At 40.5% G+C, this 12,212-nt stretch overlaps 1 protein-coding gene across 1 annotated transcript in view; it reads left to right on the plus strand.

Moving 5' to 3' along the window:
* The window catches only part of LOC126237483 (uncharacterized), a 461,878-nt gene that overhangs the window by 372,401 nt on the left and 77,265 nt on the right, over nucleotides 1-12,212 (plus strand). The gene's annotated exons all lie outside the window — the stretch shown is intronic.

Consider the following 12,212-nt stretch of genomic DNA (forward strand, 5'->3'; position numbering starts at 1 on the left):
GCTCTGAACAGCCGGTGTGGATGTGGGAGAGGAAAGATTGTGGACTTTTATTAAGGATAAGAGTTGACAGATGTGTTCATTGTCTGAGTTGATGTGTAGGTGAAGGATTAGGTGGGTGAGGGCAATGGATTGTTCAGTTTGGAACTGGTATAGGGACTGATGGAAAGAAGGGTTACAGCCAGAAATGGGAACTTTAAGTGTGAGGCCTTTGGGGGTAATGCCAAATGTCAGACAAGCCTGAGTAAATAAAATATGGGAGTGTAATCTGGCTAGGGCGAAGACATGTTTGCGGACGGAATGTAAATAAAACTTAATGGGGTCGTTGTGGGGATGTTGTGAGGGTGACATGGTATTAGAAGGTGGAAAGTGTAACATGTGGCTGAAATGAAAATGAAAATAAAAATATATGGGGAAAGCTAAAGGTGAACTACAAAGCAACTGGAGATCTGGTGTGAAAAAGGTCGAAAAAGTGTTGGTTAAAGATGAGCTATGTTGATCCTGTGGTGAACTTGGGTTGGTAAACAACGATGTTCACAAAGGTTAGGTGGTTGTGTTGCCGCCTAAACACGTTAAAGGGTGGAGAAATTTGCAAAAACCACCTTCCCTACCCTCTGGCCCCCGGTGTAAAACCTATCCCATGCACCCTCCCACCACCACCTGCTCCAGTCATGTAACCCGGAGGGTGTACACGATCAAAGGCAAATCCACGTGTGAAAGCACCCACGTGAGGTACCTACTGACCTGCCTACACTGTGAAGCTTTCTATGTGGGATACACCAGCAATAAACTGTCCATTCGCATGAATGGACACAGGCGGACAGTGTTTGTTGGTAATGAGGATCACCCTGTGGCTAAACATGCCTTGGCGCAAGGCCAGCACATCTTGGCACAGTGTTAAACTGTTCAGATTATCTGGATACTTCCCACTAACACCAACCTGTCAGAACTCCGGAGATGGGAACTTGCCCTTCAGTATATCCTCTCTTCTCGTTACCCACCAGGCCTCTACATCTGCTAATTTCAAGTTGCCACCACTGCTCATACCTCACCTGTCATTCAACAACATCTTTGCCTCGACTGACATCTCTGCCCAAACTCTTTGCCTTTACAAATGTCTGCTTGTGTCTGTGTATGTGCGGATGGATATGTGTGTGTGTGCGAATGTATACCTGTGCTTTTTTCCCCCTAAGGTAACTCTTTCCGCTCCCGGGAGTGGAATGGTTCCTTACCCTCTTCCAAAACCACACATCCTTTCGTCTTTCCCTCTCCTTCCCTCTTTCCTGATGGAGCAACTGTTGGTTGCGAAAGCTTGAATTTTGTGTGTATGTTTGTGTGTCTATCGACATGCCAGCACTTTCGTTTGGTAAGTCACATAATCTTTCCACGTGGTATATATATATATATATATATATATATATATATATATATATATATATATATATATATATATATATAAAAAGAAAGATGATGAGACTTACCAAACAAAAGCGCTGGCAGGTCGATAGACACACAAACAAACACAAATATACACACAAAATTCAAGCTTTCGCAACAAACTGTTGCCTCATCAGGAAAGAGGGAAGGAGAGGGAAAGACGAAAGGAGGTGGGTTTTAAGGGAGAGGGTAAGGAGTCATTCCAATCCCGGGAGCGGAAAGACTTACCTTAGGGGGAAAAAAGGACAGGTATACACTCGCACACACACACATATCCATCCACACATACAGACACAAGCAGACATATTTAAATATGTCTGCTTGTGTCTGTATGTGTGGATGGATATGTGTGTGTGTGCGAGTGTATACCTGTCCTTTTTTCCCCCTAAGGTAAGTCTTTCCGCTCCCGGGATTGGAATGACTCCTTACCCTCTCCCTTAAAACCCACCTCCTTTCGTCTTTCCCTCTCCTTCCCTCTTTCCTGATGAGGCAACAGTTTGTTGCGAAAGCTTGAATTTTGTGTGTATATTTGTGTTTGTTTGTGTGTCTATCGACCTGCCAGCGCTTTTGTTTGGTAAGTCTCATCATCTTTCTTTTTAGATATATTTTTTTCCACGTGGAATGTTTCCCTCTGTTATATATATATATATATATATATATATATATATATATATATATATATATATATATATATATATATAAGATGATGTGACTCACCAAATGAAAGTGCTGGCAGGTCAACAGACACACAAACAAACACAAACATACACACAAAATTCAAGCTTTCGCAACAAACTGTTGTCTCATCAGGAAAGAGGGAAGGAGAGGGAAAGACGAAAGGATGTGGGTTTTAAGGGAGAGGGTAAGGTGTCATTCCAACCCGGGAGCGGAAAGACTTACCTTAGGGGGAAAAAAGGATGGGTATACACTCGCACACACACACATATCCATCCACACATATGTATGGTCTTTAAATATGTCTGCTTGTGTCTGTATATGTGTGGATGGATATGTGTGTGTGTGTGCGCGAGTGTATACCCATCCTTGTTTCCCCCTAAGGTAAGTATTTCCGCTCCCGGGATTGGAATGACTCCTTACCCTCTCCCTTAAAACCCACATCCTTTCGTCTTTCCCTCTCCTTCCCTCTTTCCTGATGAGGCAACAGTTTGTTGCGAAAGCTTGCATTTTGTGTGTATGTTTGTGTTTGTTTGTGTGTCTGTCGACCTGCCAGCACTTTCATTTGGTAAGTCACATCATCTTTGTTTTTGGATATATTTTTCCTACGTGGAATGTTTCCCTCTCTCTCTCTCTCTCTCTCTCTCTCTCTCTATATATATATATATATATATATATATATATATATATATATATATATATATATATATATATATATAGGGAAACATTCCACATGGGAAAAATATATCTAAAAACAAAGATGATGTGACTTACCAAACGAAAGCGCTGGCAGGTTGATAGACACACAAACCTACACAAACATACACACAATATTCAAGCTTTCGCAACCAACGGCTGCTTCATCAGGAAAGAGGGAAGGTGAGGGAGGCGAAAGGATGTGGGTTTTAAGGGAGAGGGTAAGGAGTCATTCCAGTCCCGGGAGCGGAAATACTTACCTTAGGGGGGAAAAAGTACAGGTATACACTACACTAGAACTTACCAAACGAAAGTGCTGGCAGGTTGATAGACACACAAACATACACACAAAACTCAAGCTTTCTCAACCAACAGTTGCTTCATCAGGAAAGAGGGAAGGAGAGGGAAAGACGAAAGGATGTGGGTTTTAAGGGAGAGGGTAAGGAGTCATTCCAATCCCAAGAGCGGAAAGACTTACCTTAGGGGGAAAAAAGGACAGGTATAAACTCGCAAACACACACATATCCATCCGCACATATACAGACACAAGCAGACATTTGTAAAGCCAAAGAGTTTGGGCAAGGATGTCAGTCGAGGTGGAAGTACAGAGGCAAAGATGTTGTTGAATGACAGGTGAGGTATGAGCGGTGGCAACTTGAAATTAGTGGAGGTTGAGGCCTGGTGGGTAACGGGAAGAGAGGATATACTGAAGGGCAAGTTCCCATCTCCGGAGTTCTGATAGGTTGGTGTTAGTGGGTAATATCCAGATAACCAGGACGGTGTAACCCTGTGCCAAGATGGGCTGGCTGAGCACCAAGGCATGTTTAGCCACAGGGTGATCCTCATTACCAACAAACACTGTCTCCCTGTGTCCATTCATGCAAATGGACATTTTGTTGCTCGTCATTCCCACATAGAAAGCTTCACAGTGTAGGCAGGTCAGTTGGTAAATCACGTGGGTGCTTTCACACGTGGCTCTGCCTTTGATCGAGTACACCTTCTGGGTTACATGACTGGAGTAGGTGGTGGTGGGAGGGTGCATGGGACAGATTTTACACCGGGGGCCGTTACAAGGGTAGGAGCCAGAGGGTAGGTGGTTTGGGGATTTCATAGGGATGAACCAAGAGTGTCTTTCCGCCGTCCACCAAACCTCGTAGAACACAGAAACAGCATCACTTTTGTTCCTAAAAAGAATAGACTGATCTGTATGAAATACAATCATCTTGAAACATAACAAATATTTGTGTCCACTTAATGATGTGTATGGCATTTCTCCACATACATCAGCATGAACAAATTCTCCTGGAGCAGAGGCACAAGTCTGCAGATTTGTCCTACTTAAATCTCTTCCTCTATAGTTCACTGTATTGAGAAGATTGACAATAGAATTTGCTTGAAGTAAATTTTAAATTTGGGATCAAACTGCTATCAGAAATTATCTTTAAAGTGTCAAAGTTTACATGTCCCAACAACCTCTTGAGCTGCAACGGAGCTAAGCCAGATGACAGATGATGCACAATCTACTTGTTCAGTATTTTCCATACAAAACAGTATTTTGTAACAGTGATTTTCAGCTTTTATGCAAATTACTACTGAACGCTCAAATAAGTACCTCAGTCTTATAGTTCTTAAAATGTAATTTTAAATTTTCACTGACTACCGCCTCCCCCTGAAAAACATGTTTTCTCAATCCAGGTATTTATAATGCATCCTCCACTGTACAAAGTTTCCATATGTTATTTACTAGTGCATTTAACTTGACTAATCCAATACATACACCATACACAACTGAATTAACTCCCATTTCGACAGTGACATTAAATTTCCTAGTGGTTTAAACACTGAAAATCATTCCTTGTTTGAAATCAGGTATTGTGATGCAGCACAATCAGCATGTCAAACATTATTGCAATTAGTAGCCAGAATATTTCAAATTTCTGCATAGGTTCTTGACTTTCTCCTAATAATTTAAACAGTCTTTTGTTGCATTCCACTCAATAATAGCCTTTCTCATGACAATAATAATGATCTCGTCCACAGAACATTACTTTATGGGCACTGACTTTTATCCTTTTTTGTGGTAACATTAACAACAGTGAATCCAGTTGCTAAATCTTGTCCACAATAAAGGTTGCTCTTCTTTCAGTTACATTGTTCTTAAATTACTGAAAGTTTGCTTGCTTTCATTACATGAGTTCTAAGTCATAATAAACAAACCATATTTCACCTAAGGTCCACCTAAAACTACTGGTTCACTAACGTCTGCAAGATACTGTGCTAATACATCAGCTTTACTAATTTGTTTTGCAATAGTAACAGTGAAATATTTTATAATTAAAGAATGGTTGTTTATTTATAGCAGACCACTGGTAAGGAATAATTTTTATCTGTGTCCACATACCATTTGTTGTAGCACATGGTGCAACAGTTTACAAATGGTCAAATTCTGTTGCATGAAATAAAAATAATTAACTCATCCCACAGGTTCTTTGCATCAGTGCCTCAACTGACTTTACTTCCATCAGAAATTTCTCAGCATGAAACATATTTCCATTTGATATTTGTGTAACTGAAAATGATATGCATCAAATTCGTGCGTACTATAAACCTGTTTTTGATTATGTATTCTTTTTTAACTTTACAAGTGTAAAATGTTACCCCAAGACACACACATTTTCTTTGGCCCTTAACCTGCTGAACAGACTGTAATAAGTTATGACAGGTATTTGTCTTGAATAAAAAGAGTGCTTATGCACAAGGCACAGAAGATAACAATTAAAAATGTTACTAGGATACAAGTACACAATAGAATAAGAGACTGTGTGTTGTCCAGAAGCACCAAAGAGAGAGAGAAAAATACATCAAACACACTAAAATATCATATACATGATCGTATACATGCACACAGACATTCAAAGGTAATCATCACAAGAAGTGACAATACACAACAGAAACTATAAAAAGGAAGCTACTGGTATCATCTTGGCCTGTGTTACAGTTCTCCTGGTTTCTGTGCCATTTTGATAAGTGTTTTTCTGTCTCTTTTGCTCTAAACTTTTGCTCTCCTCTGTTGATTGAAACAGCCTTTAGTTTCAGTAGCTAAAGATGATATAATCAAATATTTGTGCATTCCTGTATTTTTGCTTGTACAATGTGGTCACATAAGTGTCTGTGTGTGTGTGTGTGTGTGTGTGTGTGTGTGTGTGTATACTCTAGCAGAAATAGATTTCATCTAAAAGTTAGCAGCAGAGTTTTCAGTCTTGTTTATGACTCTACTGTTAGATAGGTTGTTACCTTTATTCCTTAAATTATTTATTGGTAGAAGTTTTTACTTTAATTTCTGTTGGCTGGTACAGTGAATGCAAGTCAAGCCAGTCCAATAGTGTTTTGCTCACATGGTGCATAGTTGCAACCAAGACGACTTAGTATGTTATGTGCTGTCGATCACTTTGTGTACTGCCATGCATGGCAGGTCAACCTCGCTTACACTGTTGGCCCATAGACTGGCTGCTGTCTTTCAACTGTCTGGCATACCCTACTCTTATAACAATGAAAACAATCAATTATTGACAAAATTATTTAAGTGGATAGCTATAAAATCTACTCACCAAGCTGTGGCAAAACACACAGATGAAAGACGGTTGTAATTGGCAAGTTTTTGGAGTCAGTGGCTCCTTCTTCAGGCAGAAAGGTTGAAGGGGAAGGAAGAGGGTTGAAGGAAAAGGACTGGAGAGCTCTAGGAAAAGGGGTAGATTTTGGCAAAGTTACCCAGAACCACAATTTGTACAGAAACCAGATGGCAGTTATAAGAGTCGAGGGGCATGAAAGGGAAGCAGTGGTTGGGAAAGGAGTGAGACAGGGTTGTAGCCTCTCCCTGATGTTATTCAATCTGTATATTGAGCAGGCAGTAAAGGAAACAAAAGAAAAATTCGGAGTAGGTATTAAAATTCATGGAGAAGAAGTAAAAACTTTGAGGTTCGCCGATGACATTGTAATTCTGTCAGAGACAGCAAAGGACTTGGAAGAGCAGTTGAACGGAATGGACAGTGTCTTGAAAGGGGGATATAAGATGAACATCAACAAAAGCAAAATGAGGATAATGGAATGTAGTCAAATTAAATCGGGTGATGCTGAGGGGATTAGATTAGGAAATGAGACACTTAAAGTAGTAAAGGAGTTTTGCTATTTAGGGAGTAAAATAACTGATGATGGTCGAAGTAGAGAGGATATAAAATGTAGACTGGCAATGGTAAGGAAATCGTTTCTGAAGAAGAGAAATTTGTTAACATCGAGTATAGATTTAAGTGTCAGGAAGTCGTTTCTGAAAGCATTTGTATGGAGTGTAGCCATGTATGGAAGTGAAACATGGACGATAACCAGTTTGGACAAGAAGAGAATAGAAGCTTTCGAAATGTGGTGCTACAGAAGAATGCTGAAGATAAGGTGGGTAGATCACGTAACTAATGAGGAGGTATTGAATAGGATTGGGGAGAAGAGAAGTTTGTGGCACAACTTGACTAGAAGAAGGGATCGGTTGGTAGGACATGTTTTGAGGCATCAAGGGATCACAAATTTAGCATTGGAGGGCAGCGTGGAGGGTAAAAATCGTAGAGGGAGACCAAGAGATGAATACACTAAGCAGATTCAGAAGGATGTAGGTTGCAGTAGGTACTGGGAGATGAAGAAGCTTGCACAGGATAGAGTAGCATGGAGAGCTGCATCGAACCAGTCTCAGGACTGAAGACCACAACAACAACCCAGAACCACAATTCAGGGGAGACTTATGGCACGGGATGAGAAGGAAAGACTGTTTGTTGGGGACTGCATTGGACGAGATTTGAAAACCTGAGAGATTAAAGGTGGAATACAGGGTAATATGCAGACAGAGATTACTGCTTAAACACCATGCATGAGTTAATAAGAGTGAAAAGCTAAGTGCATTGTACATAACGGAGATGGGAGGGGGAAGATGAAAAAATAGATGGGAAAGACAATGAAAAGTGTAGAAAACTAAAACTAAAACGGAGTGAGTAAAGTGTAGTTACAGAGAAAAAATGCTGAGACAGGAGAAATTAACGTAAATTAAGGCCAAGAACATGTTGTAGTGCTAGTTCCCACCTGCGGAGTTCTTAGAAACTGGTGTCTGGGGGAAGAATCCAGATGGTGCATGTTATGAAACAGGTGCCGAGATCACGAATGTCATGTTGTAGAGCATGGTCTGCAACAGGATATTGTGAGTTGCCACACCCTCTGCCTGTGCCCATTCATCCTAATTGATAATTTGGTGGTAGTCATGCTGACATAGAAGTCCAAACAGTGTTTACATAACAGCTGGTATATGGCGTGTCGTTTCACAGGAGGCTCTCCTTCTGATAATATAAGTTTTGCCAGTTACAGGGCTAGTATAGTTAGTGATAGGAGGATGCATAGGGCAAGTCTTGCAGTGGGGACGGTCGCAGGGGTAGGAGCCATAGTGTAGGGAGATGGGTGCAGAAGGAGCATAGGGTCTGATAAGAATGTTGCAGAGACTGGGAGGGCACTAGAAAGCTATTCTAGGTGTGGTGGGCAAAATTTCAGACAGAATGAATCTCATTTCAGGGCATGATTTTAGGAAGTTGTGGCCATGTTGAAGTATCTGGTTAACACCTTCCATACCAGGATGATACTGAGTCACCAATGGTGTGCTCTGAAGTTGTTTTTTGGAGGGATCAGCAGTACCAATACTGGATGTAATGGCCCAGAAAATCTGCTTTTTAACTATGCTTGTGGGTTAATTACGTGCAGTAAAGGCTAAGGTGAGAATGGTGTGTATTGCTGTAAAGAGTCTGCATCTGAATACCCCTGACCTGCAATTCTGGGTGGCTTTCCCGAAATCTACCCCTTTTCCTAAACCTCTCCAGTCCTTTCTCTTCGCCCCTCTTCCTTCCCGGTTAAAATGTAATTAAAATCTTGTTTTAGTACATTGGAAGGAAATTGGACTGTAGTTATCCGCCAGTACTCTGTAGTCAGTTGAGCCATCCCTCTTTCTATACACTTCCACATCAAGGATGGGAATCATATTGTTTGTTTCAATTTCCACTATGTACCGGACATCAGCATAGTATTGATTGAGGGATGATGGCTATGCAAATCTCCTTCACTGTTGTGTCAAGTGACAGTTATCGGTTTCAGAATGTATTTTGGGTCTCTGCAGAATTACCATGAGTTAAGATCCTGAGATTGGATCTACCAGAGGGAGGAGGTGTTTAGTGCCACCACTATTTTTTTGGTTTACTGACAGAAAGCCATGGAAGATGGCATGCATAGAGCTGACAAAAACACCAATACATTAGATGCGACATTGGGTGATTTCCATACTGTGGGTGAGCCATGGGCCAGCATCACAGTAATGAAGATACAGCAGAAAGGCAGGGCAACTGCAGCAAGGGCAGGCCAGTTACTACACCTCCAAGCACTGGACTTGCTGATTGTTGATGTGACATGGTGCTGCAAGCAGCCAACATGAGACTTGGCATCCACCAACCGTAGGCTTATTGCCTAAGCCCAACACTGTGGACTTAATGCTACTGTCTAGTGAGTCGCCTCCAGGCTCACTTTTGCAACAGCCACTCTTCTGCCTTAGTGGGCAGCTGTTCGAGACCAGGGTGGTTTGGCCACTCTCCCTCCTATGCCTGTGTTGGCATACTGATGATGTAAATCTCCCCTCGCAAGGACAGACAGTGCTGCTGAAGGCTGTCTTCTTCTGCAAGAATGAGGGTGAGTGTCTGAGTGTGCCTGCGTGTCACGCCTTGAATTGTGAGTTGCAGGGCCATGGCCAGATGGTACACGTACTTCTGTGGACTCTGCACACCAGCATTTCTGCCTACTCATTGGCAACACAGCAGGCTGCTGGCTGCCTGCTTGCAACAGTAATTCTAGGCACTTGCTGTCTTTAGCATGGTTTCAAAGGGGTGTTGCACTGCAGAGTGGTGCTACGAGTGTTGTAACTTGTTCCTAAATAAAATGTATTACTATTAATGATGTTTCTATGCGCAACTATTGGTCATTATCCTAATAACTACTCACTACAGCTCAACCTGGCACTGTAAAGTTCATCCACCCTGAGCCTCTACACAGTACATGAGCACATTGTCATACGTTTATAGGAAAATCATGGGTCATTCTGCTGTGCTGTGCTCATCACTGTGAGGATGCCCACTCAGTTTCTCAGTTGGAATGAGGGGAGGAGGTGATGTGCATGGTGCATAGTTGCATGTTTACGGGCCTTGAGTCAGTTTTCTAAATAGATTGGAGTAGTTAGTTCAATGGGCATAACAGCTTATTCTTGGTCCAGATGTCTCCAGCAGGTGTCCTTAATGAGTTGTCTGGAAAGTGCAAAACTTTGTTTTATATGATAAGTTATCTGGAGCAGTTTGCATGTAAATTGAAGAACATTGTACAATAGGGACCAACTGCATGAGGCAGTGAATTGTTAAGACACTCACTTCATATTTGGGAGGATGGAGTTTGTTCTGTTCAGCCATTCTAATTTAGGTTTCCTGTGGTTATCCTAAATCATTTTCAGCAAAATCTGGAATGGTTTCATTATCACGGCCAAGTCGATCACCCATCCTGCCTTCATAAAAGCATAATTGTATGTTCTGTGTGTTGTGTGTTTTGAGCTATTTGCTTTCATTTTACTATGATGACCAACCCTATATCATTGTGAATTGATCCCTGGATGAATCAATAAATAACATTAAATAAATAAATATGTCTCTGCAGTGCTGTGAGCACCCTCTGTGGTGAAAGCTGGCCTCATTGATATCAGATTGGTTATCTTCACATAGTAAAAATGCAGAGAATGACATCTTTTATTTTTTAATGACTGGATTCCATGTTGTGATTAAGTGGAAGCTGTCATCCTGATTGATAAGGGCCTCAGGCAGTTGTATTTCCACTGACAGTGGGATTCCAAAATTTTAAGTATGGACCACAGCTTTTTGTTTCATTATATTTCATCAAATGATCAGTAGGAATACAGTGCTGGCTTGGAAAAAGTGAGTATGCTGCTGCTGTTCAATGATACACTCCTGAGCAGTGTGCATAATTTGCCCTATATATGATTTGCTGCATTTGCACGAAATCTTGTAAACACCTGCATTGTGCCATCCTAAGTTGTCTTTCACTGATCTGCTGAAATTTTTGATGGAGTATGAAAGATCAATTTCACTTTATGTTTCCTTAGTAATCTGCTTATTTTCACTAAAATATTTTCAATATATGGCAGGTAGGCTGTCATCTTGAAGGCCTTATCATCTTTCTTGTACTGTCATTTATATGTCTGTAATGCTGTTTGTATCTACTGAGATTAATATCCATTTTCCAGGAACACAATTTGGATGTGTTCCAGTTTGCTTGCAAGTTATTGCCACCTGAGATAATATGGACTCTGTAAATCAAAGTCTTTAGAATGCCCTTTGTTTGAGCTCGATGGTAGCAATTAGTGGCACATAAATACAAGTCTGTATGAGTGGGCTTTCAACATACACTTGGACATTCAGACTCTGCACCAAAATATTGTGGCAGCAAGTTACAGACATCCATCAATTCCACCGAAATTTCATGGAAGAATCTATATGCCAAGAACATTTTAAATTTAAAATAGAATGTTATTTTGATGTATATAAAACAATTCTGCCTGATCAAGAGATTACAAAACTAAATTGGATTTTATCTAGGGAAAGGATTATGAGAGTTACTGGTGTTTTAATGCATTTAAAATATCATCTTTCAAGTAAAAGTAGTTATCAGAATCGGGACACTTTCACCTCATGATTTATGTCAAATATGTCAATTACTTGAAGAGTCACAATTAAGATGAGCATTTATTTCATGTGAGGTTTGGTGAGTTTAGTTCATGGAAGCTCTCTCACATAAAACTTACAACTTTACTGTGATTAAGAGGTGGTCCTGTCATCCAATAAATGTTTGTAGTGATAGGCACAGTTTCTAAAAAGGAAACCAAATGCAAAAAATTAGATTTACGTAATGATAATGGTATGGTAAATATAAATAAAATGACTAATACAACAGAGATGTAGAATTTGAAGCAATGTTAAGCTATAACCAAACGTGTCTGTTATGTTACATGAGAAGCAACTTTATTACATAAAATTTTAGGTTGCACATTACAAAGGAGTTTTCATCTGAAGTAATCAATTATATTTAACTTGGAACTTGCAATTGATATTAGACTGACGAAATATGCAGATAATTCAATAGAAATATATCACAGTTCTTCCTTTGTGGTGTTTGCTATCAGCAGATTTGCACAAGTCAAGTTACTACCAGTGTCTTGCTGAATCTTTTCTGCATTGCTTTAGGTAGGTGATGCAACAAAGCTAATTCGGTAAGATGTTCTTTAG

This window comes from Schistocerca nitens, chromosome 2 (genome assembly GCF_023898315.1).
Source record: "Schistocerca nitens isolate TAMUIC-IGC-003100 chromosome 2, iqSchNite1.1, whole genome shotgun sequence".
NCBI classification, from domain to species: Eukaryota; Metazoa; Arthropoda; class Insecta; order Orthoptera; family Acrididae; genus Schistocerca; species Schistocerca nitens.